The sequence below is a fragment of the Ceratotherium simum genome, chromosome 34, assembly GCF_057802395.1.
Source record: "Ceratotherium simum simum isolate JZ-2026a chromosome 34, ASM5780239v1, whole genome shotgun sequence".
Taxonomy (NCBI): Eukaryota; Metazoa; Chordata; class Mammalia; order Perissodactyla; family Rhinocerotidae; genus Ceratotherium; species Ceratotherium simum.
Genome location: NC_141933.1, coordinates 24,367,902 through 24,387,022, shown reverse-complemented (window position 1 = coordinate 24,387,022; position 19,121 = coordinate 24,367,902). Strand labels below are relative to the sequence as shown.

The 19,121-nt window shown below is 41.6% G+C and overlaps 1 long non-coding RNA gene across 1 annotated transcript in view; it reads right to left on the bottom strand.

Annotated features, from left to right (window-relative positions):
* LOC147912657 (uncharacterized) overlaps positions 1-12,674 on the bottom strand; it is a 133,690-nt gene extending 121,016 nt beyond the window's left edge. The window contains exon 1 of the long non-coding RNA XR_015549750.1: positions 12,262-12,674. This is a non-coding gene — a long non-coding RNA (uncharacterized LOC147912657). The remainder of the gene's footprint in view (positions 1-12,261) is intronic.
* Between the last annotated feature and the right edge of the window lie 6,447 nt (positions 12,675-19,121).

The following is a 19,121-nucleotide window of genomic DNA, read 5'->3' as shown; positions in this document are numbered from 1 at the left end:
CGAGAAGGAAGAGGTGCCAGGCACTGTGCTAGGTGTGGTGTTGAGAAATTACACCAGCCTGAACTAACAGACCTTAGGCCAGCACAGCCTACAACCCTCCTTGAGCATCTCAAAGACCACATCCTAGACCAGTGCTTGTCAAACTATAATGTGCACATGAATCTCCTGGGGATCTTGTTAAAATGCGGATTCTGATTCAGTAGTTCTAGGTGAGGACCTGAGAGTCTGCATTTCTAACAGACTCCCGGGTGATGCTCTGGCCAGAGACCACACTTCGAGTAACAGGACCTAAAGAATTGCTTTCCCATTTCCTCGTCTCTAAATTTCCCCTCTCAAGTGCCTGAGATGATGAAAACAAGCCAGGGAAAATAAATCATCTTCAACAACCAAATGTCAGATAAATTAACGTCTCAAGCACCAAGACTATTAAAGCTATTGAAAGCAGCTTCCCAGGGCTCCTGGGACAGGAAATCCTTTCTGCACATTCCCCTGGCAGCCAGCTAATCACCGAGAGGAGTGAGTACCTTCATTTTCTTCTCCCTCCTCCTGAATCAAAGGGAGAAAGGATAAATCTATTGTGTGGCTCCAGGTCCAATTTGAAGGCTAAGTCCTTCCGCAGTCTATTTAAACTCCTAAATTTATCCAAGGAAGAGGGATAACTAGTTTACTTATGTTTGTTAGAATATTGATAGTTTTTCTCCTCTCACTGTGTTCCTTCTAACTGACTCCCTCTAGCTAATTTTTCCCCCCAACAGCAACAATCCATTTTAATTTGCACTATTATAAAGACAGATGCTACAAAATTCATTTGTTATTAAGTGACCACAGGAAATGGCAGGGATTCTGATAAGTAATTGGAATTATACCACGTAACAGCCAACCAGACCCTCTTCACTTGTGCCCCTCAGGATCTTTGGGTAACATCAATTAAGACAAATTAAGACAAAGAAGGTTGGGTTGGAAGAAATATTATTTCTTTCAAGAAATATTATTGGCCCCATGGTGTGATTCAGGCCATGGGAGTCAAGAAATGTTTCAAGTCTGACTCTGAGAAAAGCTTTCACAAATATTTTATGAGCTCTAAAATTACAGTAGCTCACCAAGTGGTTCTTTCCACTTGTACCTCTTCCCTAACACCAAAACCGCCCACATCCAAACAAGAAGGGAGTGGGATGAAGAGAGCATGTGCAAGAACTTTGTTCCTTTCGCTCTTTGACTTAGCCAGTCATGGATCCCATCTTGTCGTGGTACAGTTAGGGTTTTATGATCCTCATCCACCCAGGTACAATGAAGAAGCCAGGATATCCTAAAACTAAACTCTGGATTTTTCCCACTTTTCATACATCTAGCCTCTTTTGCAGGGCATGCTCTAAATGGTCTCACTCAAAGCATGGAAGAAAGTGCATTGGTTAAGAACATGGACTTTACAGTCCGATTTCTTGGGCTCTGACACTATCAGTGTGATCTTGGATAAATCATAGCTTCTCTTAGCCTCATTTTACTTATTCATGAACTGTGCTTAATAAAAACACCAACCTCTAAGGTTACTGTGACAATAAAATAAGATAATACATATAAAGTACTTAGCACAATGTCTGGCACGTGTAAAAACTCTCCTGCCTTGCAGAGCTCCCTAATTGTAAATGAAGGAGTAAGCAAAATTTGCAAGTTTTCATCCCCTGTAACTATACTGCTGATTCCATTTTAATATTGTCACTGGATGATTAATGACATAATTCACCTCCCAGAGATAATTGTTCCTTCACTCTCTGAGCCTCAGCATCCCTATCTGTAAAATGAAATTGTTGTATTAAATACTTATAGAAAACTTCTCGGTTCCAGTAGGAACTGTCTAGATATTGTTGAGCAATGCTCCAGGGATGCATGCACATCCTCAAAGACCCCCTCTTTAAGGCTGAGGTGGGGGCTGAGCCCACATTAGAGCTGCAGAAACAGTAACTCCATCACACCACTTGACCTGGCACTGTCTGTGTGTCTTTTCATTCCTTCATCTAATAGGAAGGTTATTACCACGCACTGGACACTAACTGAAGTGCTCAGATGGCCAGGATGCTTATATGAGTGAGACGTGGCCCCTAGAACCAAGAGACTCACAGACCAATAACAGAATCTAGTCAGACAACCAATGAGTGCAAAGACTAGAGGTGGCAGACAGGGCAAATATTTGTTTTGCTATGAGTGCCATAAAAGATGTTGGTGTTGCCCTTCAGGATATCTCTCATAAGCCACAAGGCTTAAGTAAAGAACAGCAATCATTCCAACTCCTATGACTAGAGCTGCTTCTACTACTACCAGTGCTTAAATGTCTACACTGTGCTGAGCCTACACCAGCCACACTGAACTCTCTATAACGATCTCCTGAATTAGGTATCGTCATCCTCAACAGGCTACAAACATCAGCCATCTTCCTGCTACGGCTTCTTCTACCAGAAACGGGCCCATTCACAGCATTTTTAGCCTAAGAGGCTATGTTTAATCCATATGAACCCCTCCTGATTACGGCTGTTGTAGACCACAGACAAGAACTTGATCTCAGGCAGTCAAATCATGAACTGGCTGAAAAAGGGTCCACTTGGCCCATTAAATTCTCTAGGTTTTCTCTGGCCAGGATACACGTTAGAATCACCTGGTGACCTTTTTAAACATGCAGGTACCAGGCTCCACTGCAGACCAAATAAATCAGGCTGGTGGGGAGGGGGACTGGATGTACATATTTTGCAAAGCTCTCTCGTTGATTCTAATATGAAGCCAAGGGTGAACGTCATGGCTTTAGAGCTCTGGTTCTCAAAGTGTGGTCCCCAAAGTAGTAGCATCAGCATCTCTTGGAAACTTGTTAGAAATACAGATTCCCAGGCCCCATTCCAGACCTACTGGATCAGAAACTCTCGTGGTGGCGCCCAGCACTCTGCATTTGAACAAGCCTTCCATCTGATTCTGATGCACACCAGATTCTGAGTACCACGGCTCTAACGCCTTGCTACTCAAAGTGTGGTCCATCAACCAGCAACATTGGCATCACCAGGAAACTTGCCAGAAACACAATGTCCTGCCCCTACCTATAGTTCATGAGTCAGAATCAGCATTTTAACATCATCTCCAAATGACTGGTATGCACATTAAAGTTTGAGAAATATAGGAGAAAAAATGAATGAGGAAGAAGTCAAAAATAGCCAAAATTGAAAGTAATAATTCTCAACCACGAAGTGTGCTCTACCTAAAGGGAATTCACCAGAACAAACTGAGAGGCTTTCTCAACCTATTCATGAGATTTCACGAGAAATCTGGAGAAATCCAGAGATTTCAGTGTGTAAGAATCACTGCTACTGGGGACAATATGTTGTATTCATCAGTGTGTGGGATGGAAAATAGGTTCATAAAGCAGAAATTGAGAGGCTGGTAGGGAAAGCAGAAGGGGCACAGCAAGCTGAAGATATGGAAAAGCAGAGGAAGATAACTGTATAAAAAGAATGCAGACAAGCAGAAAGAGGCAGACACTGAGAGAGAGAGACAATAAAAAGTAGCTGATGTCTAGAGTTGCCTTAGTGTCTCCCACCTTCCCAGTTTTGGTTCTAGTTCAGCAGCATCCTCATAATTAACAGCTTTTCTTGAGATGATTTGAAAGGGTCTCTATCCTGTGACTATCAGCATTCATTTCGTGTTGTGACCACCCAAGAGTGCTCACTGATGGGGGCAGGGGTGGAGAGGAAGAGGCTGGCTTCACTAGGCAGCCACAGTCCCACTCCAGGTCCCAGTTACCATGGAAGAATCTGCCTGGAGTCACATTTTCCACCCTGAGAGCCACTTTGTGCCCTCAACCCAAATATATGCCTGGGAGAGAGAAAGACCAAGAGCAAGCCTGGGCCAGATGGTGGAAAACACACCCATTTTCCTCCCACACAGAAATCCTGGAAAGGCTTCAGCACCTCGGCTCCCATGTGCCCACACACCTCACCTCACCTGGCAACACACCTGCTCTGCCTGCACCTCCTGCTTTGCCAACGTTAGAGGAGGAAGGTTTGAGGCATGAAGGGAAAGGGCCCAAAAAAGAAAAGAAAGCCATCTAAAGCAAATAAAGCCACCTAAAACTGTTTCCTCAATATTTGCCAAAATTATGGAAAATGATATCCTTGATAAGAAAGCAGACCCTCCCCACATTTAGTGGAAATAAAGACCCCTCTGAATAGCTAAATCCATGATTCCTACCATCTAGTAGAGAATATCCCTCGACAAAAATACAGGCTACAAAATATTAATGAGAAAGATACTTTATGAGCAGTGTATCTACATGGTGTAATGCCATGGGCATTGGACCAGTACAACCCACGAACTTAAACCATGAAATACAAAATTACCAAATGAAGAAGGCTGCGTGTACGCACTCATGCTTCAGCAAAGGGCTTATAGTGCCATATGGAAAGCCCTGTGTTCCCTAGAATGGCCAGTTGTTAACCTGTCTTCCATTTTAACCTATTTCACAGGTGGGTTCACACCTATAAGACTCTGTCCTTGCACAATTCTCCAGGGACAAATGGATATTGTTCCTTTTTCTCTCTCATCCAAGAAATCAGTGAGGAAGAAGGATATTATAATATGGAAAACCTTGAGTATGCTCTGAATTATTTTTTAAGTAAATCATTTACAACTTCAGAACTTTATTAAAAATAATATGCTTTTCATTCAGTCATTTAACGAATATTTATGGAGCACCACCTATATGCCAGAGACCACTGTTTTCACTCAACTGGAAACAGTGAACAGGTTCTCTGTTCTCTCTATGTGGGAGACAGACAATTATGCAAGCAGTTAGAAAAAAGAAGGCAGAATAAGGAATAACACATGTAACAAAATCTCATTTCAGAAAAAATACACAAACCAAAACATCGACATATATGTGCATATAAAATATACCAAAAGAGTTCTGGTAAGATATCCTCTAAATCAGTAGTGAGCAAGCATTTTTTTGTAAAGGGCTAGATAGTAAATATTTTCAGCTTTGTGGGCTATACAGTTGCTATCGCAACTCTCAACTCTGTGGTTACAGTGAAGGCAACCACAGAGCTTTCATACTTAAACAAATGCACACGGGTGTGTTACAATAAAACTTTATTGACAAAAGCAGGCAGCAGGCCAGATTTGGTCCTCAGGTTCCAGTTCGCCAACCCCTGCTCTAAATTATTAGAAGTAGGCTCCTTCAGAGGAGTGAGACGTGAGGGAGAGATGGAGGATTTAAAAGAGAATTTTCACTTTTACCTCACATACTTTCACTTTGTTTGAATATTTTGTCCACCACTGAATCCTCAGTCCCTTGCACAGGGCCTGGCACATGGTAGTTATAAATAATGAAGACTTTAATAAATCAATAAGTGAATGAGTTCAATTTTTTAAGAATAAAAATTTAACTTACAAAACACTCATTAAGTATAATAAATATGATAGAGGAAATACAAGACACTCTAGGGGCGCCAACCCCAGATTGAGAATGTCAAGAACTGGTTCCCAAGAAACTAGGATCCAAACTCATTAAGACCCACAATTGCATACAGTGATATCAAGATAGGGACCAGTTATGCCTCACATGACTGTCAACACAACAAGAAGCACAACAGCCAGACCACTTAACCAGTAACTGAGCAGGCCATCAATCAGATCAAGAGGGAGGCTCAGCAGAGTCTGGGCGCAAGCTGTGTCCCAGCAAGGCAGTTCCTGGGCTCTGCAAACCACCCTCCCTGACCCCAAGCGAGGCCACACCGGGACAAATGCCAGAGGAAGAGCCCAGCTCCCTCACTGAGTGTAATGCCATCCAGACTCAGTCAAGAAACAGGCAAAATCAAGAGACCCTCAGCCTTCCTGCTGAAAATGGGTTTTCAGAACAGTGAGGAATTACAAGTGTGAGCCCTTCCCCACACACCTATGTCTGTAGACAATTACTCCTCTGCAGCAAAGCGTCAGTCACTTCTCTTAAGAGAGCAGCCTGTGAACAAAGAGAATACAAAACTGCTCCTCTTTCCTGGAAGCCCACGCTACGCACTACTCCCAGACAGTTGTCATTCAAACAATGCCCCAAGGAGGGAGATTAAATCCCACCTCTATAACTTTTAGCTGCCTTCAAAAGTAAACACACGTAAAACCCAGCTTTGCCGTGGAAGCTTATTTTTAAAAGACCAAAACAATAGGTTTAGTTTATTAAAAAAAAATAGACCATGATGTTTCAGGTAGAGCACACTCTTTATATTAAATAAATAGAGAGTTAACCAAAACCCATATGTTCACATGCAAAAAATCCTCTTTGACCCTCTGTTAGTTCTCATTATCTGTCCTAGCTTGGGAAGAAAAAAAGGTCACTTTCCTTCAAGGACTTGTAGGTGGATCTTTGGCTCCACTGGCTGGTAGTAATTTAAACATAAATGAAAGCAAAGTGTTGGAGGGGATATGTGGCCAGGGATACAAAGGCATGGAGAAGTGTGTTACCCTAGAACTGGACCCCTCTTTGAGAAGGCTGAATCCACCTGCTTAGGAAAACTGTGTGCACCGGGAATTTATAGGTCTCCAGGCCTAATCCCAGTGAGTCCTATGAAGAGCCCAAGACCTTCCAATGTTGGGGAGAAGGGTTCCTTCCCACCAACAGAATGCCCCCAGACAGTCTTTCTATGACCCCGGCTTTCCTCAGTACCCTCTCCCAGCTTTTCCCTGTGGTATCTTAGGGCCTTCCATGTCTTCAGACAGCCTCTAGGTCCTTCTGCCATCCGTTAGTTTGTCACTTGGCATCACATCCAGAGAACAGCTTCTGGCAGTCAAGGGCAATTCTGAGCCCTCTAGTGACAGCTAAACTGATCCAGAGCTAATCTCCTTAAGGACTTTTTGGGGAGCCTTTAAAACTGCATCTGGGAGGAAAGATTGTGGAACATTAGTCAAACTCTGAGATGTCCTCTTGGATCCTGAGACATATTGGGGGAGGTGGGGCGGGAGCAGGGACAGAGCCAGAGAGGAGATGAGGATAGATACAGCTCTTATCTCTGAGAACACCACTCCCAAGAGAGAATAGAACCAACATTTTCTCAGTTTAAAATAGGTCTTGGTCTAGGTCTTAAAGTTTTCCTCAAGTATGGCCTCCACGGGCTCAAGTAATTAATACAAATTGAGTCCCAGAAATGTTTTTATTTATCCATGCCCCTCAATGATTTTTCTGCATATCCAGAGGTTACTGTCATGAGGATTGGAGGGTATTATCATATCACAATAGTGAATTTTCTCCTTTGAGGTTATGATGATTTAACACATAAACTTGCCTTGAAGCCAGAAACAATGACGTTGATCTCACTATTCTCCCAGCAGTTACCACAGGACCCAGAATATATGCTCTTGAATGTTTGACAGATGAATGAATGAATGAGCATGTGAGTGATATTTGCAGTAATTCAAAGTTAGACTACCCTGGAGTAATTTTAAACCCAATCCATCTCTTGGTGAAGGCTTCTTTCATACTTTAAATATTTATTACTCTCTCAATATAATTATGGAGCATGTATTTCTCATACACACTTTATAACTATATATTACTAAATTTCAGACTTATTACTGATTTTTCATAGAAAATCCATACCCTACATTGGGAGTATTCTCACAGGAGTCTCACACTGTATCTCACCTTAGCCTATCACTCTCTGGGACACATCCAGGGGATAGCACACACATTATATATTGTGAAAAACCACCCATTTCTGCCATGTCTCCTTGGGTTCCAGAGCAGGAGAGATATTCCAGCCAGATATGGCCTCTCTCCTAGACAGAAATCCCTACTGCTTTTCCCTGAGCTCAATCTCTACCCATCCTCAGGGCTTCCCAGATTCCTCTAGCTCTCTTCCCCTCTTCTAATCACTTGAACTTGAAGAAATTTTAGAACTTTCTTACAACTCTGGACCTGCCCTGTTATGGGTTTAATTGTGTTCCCCCAAAATTCACATGTTCAAATCCTAACCTCCAGTGCCTCAGAATGTGATCTTATTTGCAGACTGGGCCTTTACAGAGGTAATCAGGTTAAAATGGGGTCATTAGGATGAGCCTACTCCAATATGACTGTGTCCTTACACAGAAGGGGAATTTGGAGACAGACATGAATACGGGAAGAGCACCATGTGAACATGAAGACAGCCATCTATAAGCCAAGGAAAGAGGTCTGGAACAGATCCTTCCCTCACAGCCCCCAGAAGGAACCAACTCTACCAACAACTTGACTGTGGACTTCCAGCCTCCAGAACTGAGACAATCAATTTCTGTTGTTTAAGCCACCCAGTTTGTGGTACTTTGTTACGGCAGCCCTGGGACACTAATACACGCCCGCAACTTCCTCTCTTCAGGCCATGTCTACAGGGTTCATGGGCACGCTGACACTTCTTAACCAGGAGGTAATGCAGTGACTGAGGACAGGGCCAAGTGTCAAGCTGCCGGGGCTCAAAGCTTGCCTCCACGACCTGCTAGATGAGTGACTTAAGTTATGTTACCCTCTCTGTACCTCAGTTTTTGCATCTCTAAAAAGGTACAATACCAGAATACTACCTCAAAGACTAGTTGGGAGGATTAAATGAGATAATCCAGCCCAGCATCTGGGCTCAATCCATGTTAGTTGTTGGTTTGGTGGTAGTGGTAGTTAATGATAGTAGTAATTGTTGTATAGGCATTGTGATATATACTAAAAGGAAAACAGTTTCAATACAAACAGACCTGGCTTCAAACTCCAGTCCCATTTCTTAGTAGCTTTGTGACTTTGGGCAATTCACTTTCTCTCTCTAAACCTCAGTAAATTGGAGGTAATCTAAAATTTGGATTCAATCATATATCTGTCATAGAGTTGCTGTGTCGATTAAATAAGAAAATTAATATAAAGCATTTAGCACTGTCCCTGGTTCAGAGTGAAGCCCTAATAAATGGCCATTTTTTAATACAGATGATCTGATTCCTCACCTCACTCCCACTTCACTGGATTTTTTTCAACCACATCCTTTCCCCAAACCTCAAAATGACACATAATTTTGCAAGACAAAAAGACTGAAAACAGCTAAGCAACAGCTGTTCTTCTTGATCAGCTGGCCCTAGTGTAGGCAATACTGTTAAAATGCATTAGTGCCCCCACACTAGAAGGCAGGCTCAACCCGAGAGGGCAGTCCATTTCCGAGCCCACGTGTTCTTCAAAATGAGCCATGCATCCCTCACAGGTACTTTGAACAGCATCTCAAGGTCACTTCCTGGGATAGGAAATTGTCCCTCAGCAGTCACATAGCTGACATTTCCTTTCTTTTACCTGCAAGGCCCCTTAAGTCGTCCGAGTGAAACCTGTGCCTTCAAAGATTGTGCTGTAGATAGAAGTTACGGAGGCTGCACACCTGGGGCTCAGGAAAGCACTGTCTCTATGCCAATAGATTCATAAAACAGACCTGTTTTTTAAACATATACATAAGGGAACTAAGAAGGTTTTATAAGGAATAAAAAATCCTTTTCCCTCTTTGAAACCATTTGAAAAACTTAAAAATCTTCTCAAACACTTGATCGATGATTTTGAGCATTTGCCATTATTCTCCACATAAATGCAAATGCTAGCACTCAAATAAATCTAGGGAAATGTACAAAGAAGGACACTTAACTATTATTTTCATAATCCTTGTAACCCTTATCTCCTGAAATCATTTTTCTAGCAGTAACTAAGTATTCCTATAAATTATCCTTAAAAACTACCATTATAAATGTCTCCCCCAACCTTAGAAACGGTGATTCTCTTTTTACCTAATGGAAGGGGAAACCAATGTTTAATGTCTAGTTTACAGTTTACATGATGCTTTCTAAGCACTGTCCCCACTGCCATTCAGTTCCTCTCCCCACCAAGTTTCTAAGCACTTGGTCGTCATCCGTGAAACTTTCTTGAGCTTTTATGGATTCAATTTATAAGGAGTACTTAGAGAGCCACTCCAGCAGCAAAATACCCCCCTCAAGAGCCCACACTTGGAGAGATAATATGGGGAAAAAAGTTCTCAATGTCAAGATGAAGGCAACTAGGCATGAGGGTGGGGGACAAGCTCTAGCGTGAATTAGGCTATGAGAACACAAATGCCAGCCAGAGCAAGCCAGTAAACCTCATGGGAATGAGGGTCATCTGCGCCTCACACAGTGTTGTACCCCAGGCACATGGCACCATGTTGACCTAGAGGTCTATATGTATTTTGTAAATACCTGATACATACTTAGCCTCTCTGATATAAGGCCTACTAACCTGTTCAGTTTTGTATCCCACACACACCTACCCTGGTGTTTTTTGTGTAATAATGTTCACCTGTCTGGTCACCAGTACTACTAAATACTTATATTCCATGCTCTGAATTAGACACTAGGATATGTATTATCTCATTTAATACTCACAATAATCTTATAGGGTGAAGTATTATACCCAATTTACAAAGAAAAAACAGAACTTAGAGAAGTTAAACCAGTTGCTCTGAACAGTAAGAATTAAATTTGAACCCAGGTCTGTCTGACTCCAATGCCCATAATATTTCCTCTACCACATATTTCCCCAACAGCATTAGTAGCATTCACACACGCACACAAGCGCACGCAAGCACACACACGCACACATGCACACACACACACACGCACACAAAGGTTGCATAGTCAAATTAGCTCAAGAATCCTAAGTTTTCTTTACTGCAGGTCTTCTCAGAGCCTTTTCCATGCTAATGTAAAGTGTGCATCTCCAACAAGATGCTGAGATTAAGTGGCTTTCCCCAAACTATTTTACAGAATGCTTTGTTCATGGAGCATCTCATGGGACTATTGTTCCATAGAGCAGATTTTAATAAATAGGGTGCTATATCACCCACATATCTTAACAAACGCCTGTTGAACTGAAATTATCTGGTCTTAGGTCTTAGAGAAGAACACCAGTTATCTGGGAGGGGGCATAGCAGGTGGGACATCTTCTTCTCTGCCATGTCTATAAGCCCCCAATTCTCTTAACTCTTCATAGAACTTGAATAGCAGGAATTTCATTCTGTGGAAACTATCTAGTGAAATGCAAAAGGTACTGTCATTAAAAAAGTGACCACAGCTTCCCTGGGTCATTAATATGCTCAGTAACTAAATCTTAAAGCTCCAGAAATACACTGGAGTGCAAAGGTGGAAGAGAAGACTATTTCCCTGAAGGGAATATTTTCCAATTTTTCTCCCTTCTCCTATTCCAAATACGTCCCTTTTGAGGTCTCTTGAGGTTCCATATTCTTTCTTTCTCTCTTGGTCAAAAATTTGATATTTAATCAGATCTCCAAAGTAGCTGAATAAAATGGCCTCCATATTTAATAGAAGTTTGAGCCTGAAGGAAGCCTAAGCTGTGAGTCTTCTAAAATCAACATTCCAGATTTCCAGTTCTAGAAGTTACCTCGTCTACGTTCTTATAGCTCTTTCAGTCTTATTTCTGTTTCTGTAATTTATATTTTCAATGGGACTTGAGAAAAGCCTCAAACAAAATTTGTGTGTCACTTTGAACGTCTCTCTCCCTTTCCCTGCCTACCCACCAAGATCAGATTTTCTACCTCAGAGGCAATGCCTAAGGATCTACCATGTCTGCAGCACAACATTTATTCATTCATTTATGCACTCACTCAGTATATAGTACCTAGCACAAACAGAGAGCTGAGGATGCAAAATGAAAAAGACATTGTGCCCGACATTGTTTAGAACTTAGCTGGAGGAGACTGGTCAAGATGGCGGCGTAGGCAGACTCTGAACTCACCTCCTCCCGTGGACACAGCCAATTTACAACTACTCGTGGAAAAATTACCCCTGAGACAGAACTGAAAACTGGATAAGAGGAACTCCTGCAACAACGGACAATCCTAACTGGGGTAGAAGAGGCAGAGACTCCCTTCTGGAGAGGAAAAACGCCGCCTTCACAAGCCGCCAGCGTCACGGCCGCCGGGAGCAGCTCACAGGTACGCAGCCTCCCTGGAGGCGCGGGGCCCTGAGCCGGGGAGCGCCCCCGCTGTGGGCATTTTGTGGACCCAGCACAATTGAGACCAGCAGCATAATATCTGACTTTGCCTGCTACTAAAGCATTGGGTAGCACCCCCAGAAAACCCGGTTCACAAAGAAACTAAAACTGGCTCTTAAAGGGCCCGCGCACAAACTCACCCGTTCCAGAAAGCATCCTAAAATCACCAGAAAGAAAGGTGCACAGTGCTTCGGTGACAAGAGACTCACCTAATAGGCCCTGAGTGCATCTCGGTGAGGGGTGAGACCTCTCCAGGGACTGGGACATTGGAGGCAGCCATTGTTGTGGCCTGGTGTGAGCGTGCTGACACAGACGCCATTGGAGTTCTCCCTGAGGCCTGCTAGCCCAGGGTCTGCTCCACCCACTAGAGCACCGATTTAATCCAGCTCAGCCAGGGCAGGCAGCCCACCCTAGAGACTAGCCCCACCCAACAACAAGCCCTCAGGCAACGTGTGGGCCTGCATAGATTGGTTACTGGATTCTCTGCAGCCTGGCAACTGAGCTGACTTGAGCAGGGCAGGGTGTGCACAAGGAGCAGGTGGAGAGTGTGGGGTGGTGGCGGAGTGTGTGGGGCTCCCGCCGTGGAGAGACTGGGTCCGCTTGGGGAGGTCGGGGTGCTCACACGGGGCAGGACTGTGTTGACTGTGTGTGTGGACCTGTGGGCAGGGCTTCTCAGCCACAGAAGACTTGTACTTCTCAAAGACCCACATAGGAGGTTTGCTCCACCTTCCAAAACCTGAAACAATTGGGTGCTCCTGTGCCTGAGGCCAGCCCCACCCAGCTGCAATCCTCAGAGAGCTGGCAAGAGACCTAATAGGCTAGAGGCTTACAGCAATTGTAAGGCCCTGAGCCTAACAACCTGCCACGCTGGGGGCCTACTCACTTAAAAGAAATACTGTAACACAAATGTGGTATTAGAACTTGCAGCCAACTGTGCTGGGGCTCCCCACAGCTGATAAAGAGACTGAAGGGCCCACAACAACTACAAGCAGCTGAGCATTACAACAGCTGGCCAGGAGCATAACTCAGCCTCCCTGGGCGCCTACAGGGAGAGCAAACAGGCCACAGCAGAAGGATACACGTAGCCCACATAGGGGTCACCCCTGGAACATTGAGAACTGAGGGAAGCACACTGGAAGCCTCCTAAGCCATCACTTACATAAGGTCACCTATCCAAGAGCAGGAGACGTAGCTGACCTACCTAATACGTAGACACAAGCACAGGGAAAGAGGCAAAATGAAGAGGCAAAAGAATACATTCCAAGTAAGGGAACAGGACAAAACCCCAGAAAAGGAACTTAGTGAAACAGAAATGAGCAACCTACCCGACAGAGAGTTCAAACTAAGAGTGTTAAGGATGCTCACTGATCTGGGGAGAAGAATAGATGGACTCAGTGAGAATGTCAACAAAGAAATGGAAGATATAAAAAAACCAATCAGAAATGAAGAATACAATACTGGAAATGAAAAACTCATTAGAGGGACTCAAAAGCAGAGTAGAGGATACAGAAGAACGGATCTGTGAGCTGGAAGAAAGACTAGAAGAAATTACCCAAGGTGAACAGGTAAAAGAGAAAAGAATTAAAAAGAGTGAGGACAGTCTAAGGGACCTCTGGGACAACATCAAGCGCACTAACATCCGTGTTATAGGTGTCCCGGAAGGAGAAGAGCGAGACAAGGGGGCAGAGAATCTATTTCAAGAAATAATAGATGAAAACTTCCCTAACCTAAGGAAGGAAACAGACATCCAGGTACAGGAGGCACAGAGAGCCCCAAACAAGATAAACCCAAAGAGGCCCACACCAAGACACATCATAATCAAAATGTCCAGAATTAAAGATAAAGAAAGAATCCTAAAAGCCGCAAGAGAATGTCAAGTTACATACAAAGGAAACCCCATAAGGCTATCAGCTGACTTCTCAGCAGAAACCTTACAGGCTAGAAGAGAATGGCATGATATATTTAAAGTGCTAAAAGGAAAAAACTTACAGCCAAGAATACTCTACCCAGCAAGGTTATCGTTCAAAATGGAAGGAGAGATCAAAATTTTCCCAGATAAGCAAAAATTAAAGGAGTTTGTCACCAAGAAACCAGTGTTACAAGAAATGTTAAAGGGACTGATTTAAGGGGAAAAGAGAAGACCACAAATAGGAAAAATTATCTATTTCCACGATTAGAACGTAATGGATACAAATGCACAAAAAGGAGGTTGGATATGATATCAAAAACATAAAGGGAGGGAGGAGGGTAGTTAAAGAGTACAGCTTTCAGACAGAGGTCAAACTAAAGTGACCATCAATTCTGTATAGAAGAAGTAAGGAACAGAGAAGGACTACTAAAACACTGAGGAAAAAAAAGTTAAAAAATGGCAGTAAGTACATACTTATCAATAGCTACTTTAAACGTCAATGGACTAAATGCTCCAATTAAAAGGCATAGGGTGGCTGACTGGAGAAAAAAACAAAACCCATATATATGCTGCATACAAGAGACACACTTCAGACCTAAAGACACTCACAAACTGAAAGTGAAGGGATGGAAAAAGATACTCCACGCAAATGGCAATGAAAAGAAAGCTGGGGTAGCAGTACTCATATCAGACAAAATAGACTTTAAAACAAAAACTGTAAAAAGAGACAAAGAAGGGCATTACATAATGATCAAGGGAACAATCCAACAAGAGGATATAACACTTGTAAATATCTACGCACCCAATGTAGGTGCACCTAAATATATAAAACAATTATTAACAGACATAAAAACAGAAATAGACAGTAACACAATAATAGTAGGGGACTTGAACACTCCACTTACACCAACGGATAGATCATCCAAACAGAAGATCAATAAGGAAACATTGGCCTTAAACGACACACTAGAACAGATGGACCTAGTAGATATATACAGAGCATTCCATCCAAAAACCGAAGAATACACGTTCTTTTCAAATGCACATGGAACGTTCTCCAGGATTGATCACATATTAGGCCACAAAACAAGTTTCCATAAATTTAAGAAGATTGAAATAATACCAAGCATCTTTTCTGACCACAAAGGTATGAAACTAGAAATCAACTATAGGAAGAAAATCAGAAAATCCACAAATACATGGAGATTAAACAAAATGCTACTGAACAACGACTGGGTTAATGAAGAAATCAAAAAATACCTGGAGACAAATGAAAATGAAAATACGACATGCCAGAATTTATGGGATACAGCAAAAGCGGTTCTAAGAGGGAAGTTTATAGCAATACAGGCCTATCTCAACAAACAAGAAAAATCTCAAATAAACAATCTAACAATGCACCTAAAGGAACTGGAAAAAGAAGAACAAACAAAGCCCAAAATCAGTAGAAGAAGGGAAATAATAAAAATCAGAGCAGAAATAAATGAAATAGAGACCAAAATAACAATAGAAAAAATTAATAAAACCAAGAGCTGGTTCTTTGAAAAGATCAACAAAATAGACAAACCTTTAGCTAGACTCACCAAGAAAAAAAGAAAGAAGGAACAAATAAGTAAAATCAGAAATGAAAGAGGAGAGGGTACAACAGACACCTCAGAAATACAAAAGATTATAAGAGAATACTATGAAAAACTATATGCCAACCAATTCGACAATCTGGAAGAAATGGATAAATTCTTAGAATCATACAACCTTCCAAAACTGGATCAAGAAGAAGTAGAGAATTTGAATAGACCAATCACCAGTAAGGAGATCGAAACAGTAATCACAAACCTCCCCAAAAATAAAAGTCCAGGACCAGACGGCTTCCCTGGTGAATTCTACCAAACATTCAAAGAAGACTTAATACCTATCCTTCTCAAACTCTTCCAAAAATTGAGGAGGGGGAAGCTCCTAACTCATTCTACGAAGCTGACATTACCCTGATACCAAAACCAGACAAGGACAACACAAAAAAGAAAATTACAGGCCAATATCACTGATGAACATCGATGCGAAAATCCTCAACAAAATACTAGCAAATCGCATACAACAATACGTTAAAAGATTATACACCATGATCAAGTGGGATTTATTCCAGGTATGCAGGGATGGTTTAACATTCGCAAATCAATCAACGTAATACACCACATTAATAAAATGAAGAACAAAAATCACATGATCATCTCAATAGATGCAGAGAAAGCATTTGACAAGATCCAGCATCCATTTATGATAAAAACTCTGAATAAAATGGGTATAGAAGGAAAGTACCTCAACATAATAAAGACCATATATGAGAAACCCACAGCTAATATCATCCTCAATGGTGAAAAACTGAAAGCCATCCCTCTAAGAACAGGAACCAGACAAGGATGCCCACTGTCACCACTCCTATTTAACATAGTATTGGAAGTCCTAGCCAGAGCAATCAGGCAAGAGAAAGAAATAAAAGGGATCCAAATTGGAAAGGAAGAAGTGAAACTGTCACTATTTGCAGATGACATGATTTTATATATAGAAAACCCTAAAGAATCCACCAGAAAACTTTTAGAAGTAATAAACGAATATGGTAAAGTTGCAGGATACAAAATCAACATACAAAAATCAGTTGCATTTCTGTACACTAACAACGAAGTAGCAGAAAGAGAAATTAAGAATACCATCCCATTTACAATTGCAACAAAAAGAATAAAATACCTAGGAATAAACTTAACCAAAGAGGTGAAAGATCTGTACACCGAAAACTATAAAACATTTCTGAAAGAAATTGAAGAAGACACAAAGTAATGGAAAGATATTCCGTGCTCTTGGATTGGAAGAATTAACATAGTTAAGATGTCCATACTTCCTAAAGCCATCTATAGATTCAATGCAATCCCTATCAAAGTTCCAACAACATTTTTCACAGAAATAGAACAAAGAATCCTAAAATTCATATGGAACAACAAAAGACCCCAAATAGCTAAAGGAATCCTGAGAAAAAAGAACAAAGCTGGAGGTATCACACTCCCTGATTTCAAAATATACTACAAAGCTATAGTAACCAAAACAGCATGGTACTGGCACAAAAACAGACACACAGATCAATGGAATAGAATCGAAAGCCCAGAAATAAACCCACACATCTATGGACAGCTAATCTTTGACAAAGGAGCCAAGAACATACAATGGGGAAAAGAAAGTCTCTTCAACAAATGGTGTTGGGAAAACTGGATAGCCATATGCAAAAAAATGAAAGTAGACTCTTACCTTACACCATACACAAAAATTAACTCCAAATGGATTAAAGACTTGAATGTAAGACCTGAAACTGTGAAAGTTCTAGAAGAAAACATAGGCAGTACACTCTTCCACATCGGTCTTAGCAACATCTTTTCAAACACCACATCTGACCGGGCAAGAGAAACAATAGAAAAAATAAACAAATGGGACTACATCAAACTAAAAAGCTTCTGCACAGCAAAGGAAACCATCAACAAAACGAAAAGACAACCTAACAATTGGGAGAAGATATTTGCAAACCATACATCTGATAAGGGCTTAATCTCCAAAATATATAAAGAACTCATGCATCTCAACAACAAAAAAACTACCAACCCAATTAAAAAATGGGCAAAAGACCTGAACAGACATTTCTCCAAAGAAGATATACAGATGGCCAACAGACACATGAAAAGATGTTCAAAATCACTAACTATCAGGGAAATGCAAATCAAAACTACAATGAGATATCACCTCACGCCCGTCAGAATGGCTATAATTAACAAGACAGGAAACAACATGTGTTGGAGAGGTTGTGGAGAGAAGGGAACTCTCATACACTGCTGGTGGGAGTGCAAACTGGTGCAGCCACTATGGAAAACAGTATGGAGATTCCTCAAAAATTCAACGATAGAACTACCATATGATCCAGCTATTCCACTGTTGGGTATTTATCCAAAGAACTTGAAAACACCAATTTGCAAAGGTACATGCACCCCTGTGTTCATTGCAGCCTTATTCACGATAGCCAAGACTTGGAAGCAACCTAAGTGCCCATCAAGGGACGAATGGATAAAAAAGCTGTGGTATATATACACAATGGAATACTACTCAGCCATAAGAAACGATGAAATCCAGCCATTTGTGACAACATGGATGGACATTGAGGGCATGATGCAAAGTGAAATAAGTCAGAGGGAGAAGGTCAAATACCATATGATTTCCTTCATTAAGTAGTAGATAATAACAACAATAAACAAACACATAGGGACAGAGATTGGATTGGTGGTTACCAGAGGGGAAGGGGGGAGGGAGGAGGGTGAAAGGGATAATTCGGTACATGTGTGTGGTGATGGGTTGTAATTAGTATTTTGGTGGTGAACATGATGTAATCTATGCAGAAATAGAAGTACAATGATGTACACCTGAAATTTTTACAATGTTATAAACCAATGTTACTGCAATAAACAAAAAATTAAAAAAAAAAAAAAGAACCAAAAAAAAAAAAAAGAACTTAGCTGGATACTACATTCAAAGACAGAGGCTGCACTGGAAGTAAAACAATGATACCTATTTCAGCCTATGGGGACACAGAAGTGTTCCCAGAATAAGGATATGGAAATCTTGGGGTAGATTTGTCCATTCATTCTACAAATGTTATTGAGCACCTACTACATGATGGGGACTATTCTAGACATTAAATAAGACAGACCATGTCTCGTTTCTCATGTTCTTCTCAACAGAAGAACAGAGATAAAAAGTAAATTAAAAAAAAATGTCAGGTAATGATAAATGCTTTGTTGCAAACAGAGGGTGATAGGATAGAAAGTGGCTGGTGATATATTTTAGGTTGGGTGACAGAGAAAATCGTCTCTGAGGAGGTGACATTAAGCTGTGACTTAAAAAACAAGGCTGAGAGGTCGGCCTGGTGGCATACTGGTTAAGTTCGCGTGCTCTGCTTTGGCGGCCCGGGGTTCGCAGGTTCGGATCCCAGGCACAGACCTATGCACTGTTTATCAAGCCAGGCTGTGGCAGCATCCTGTGTAAAGTAGAAGAAGATGGGCACAGATGTTAGCCCAGGGCTAATCTTCCTCAGCAAAAAGAGGAGGATTGGCAACAGATGTTAGCTCAGGGCTA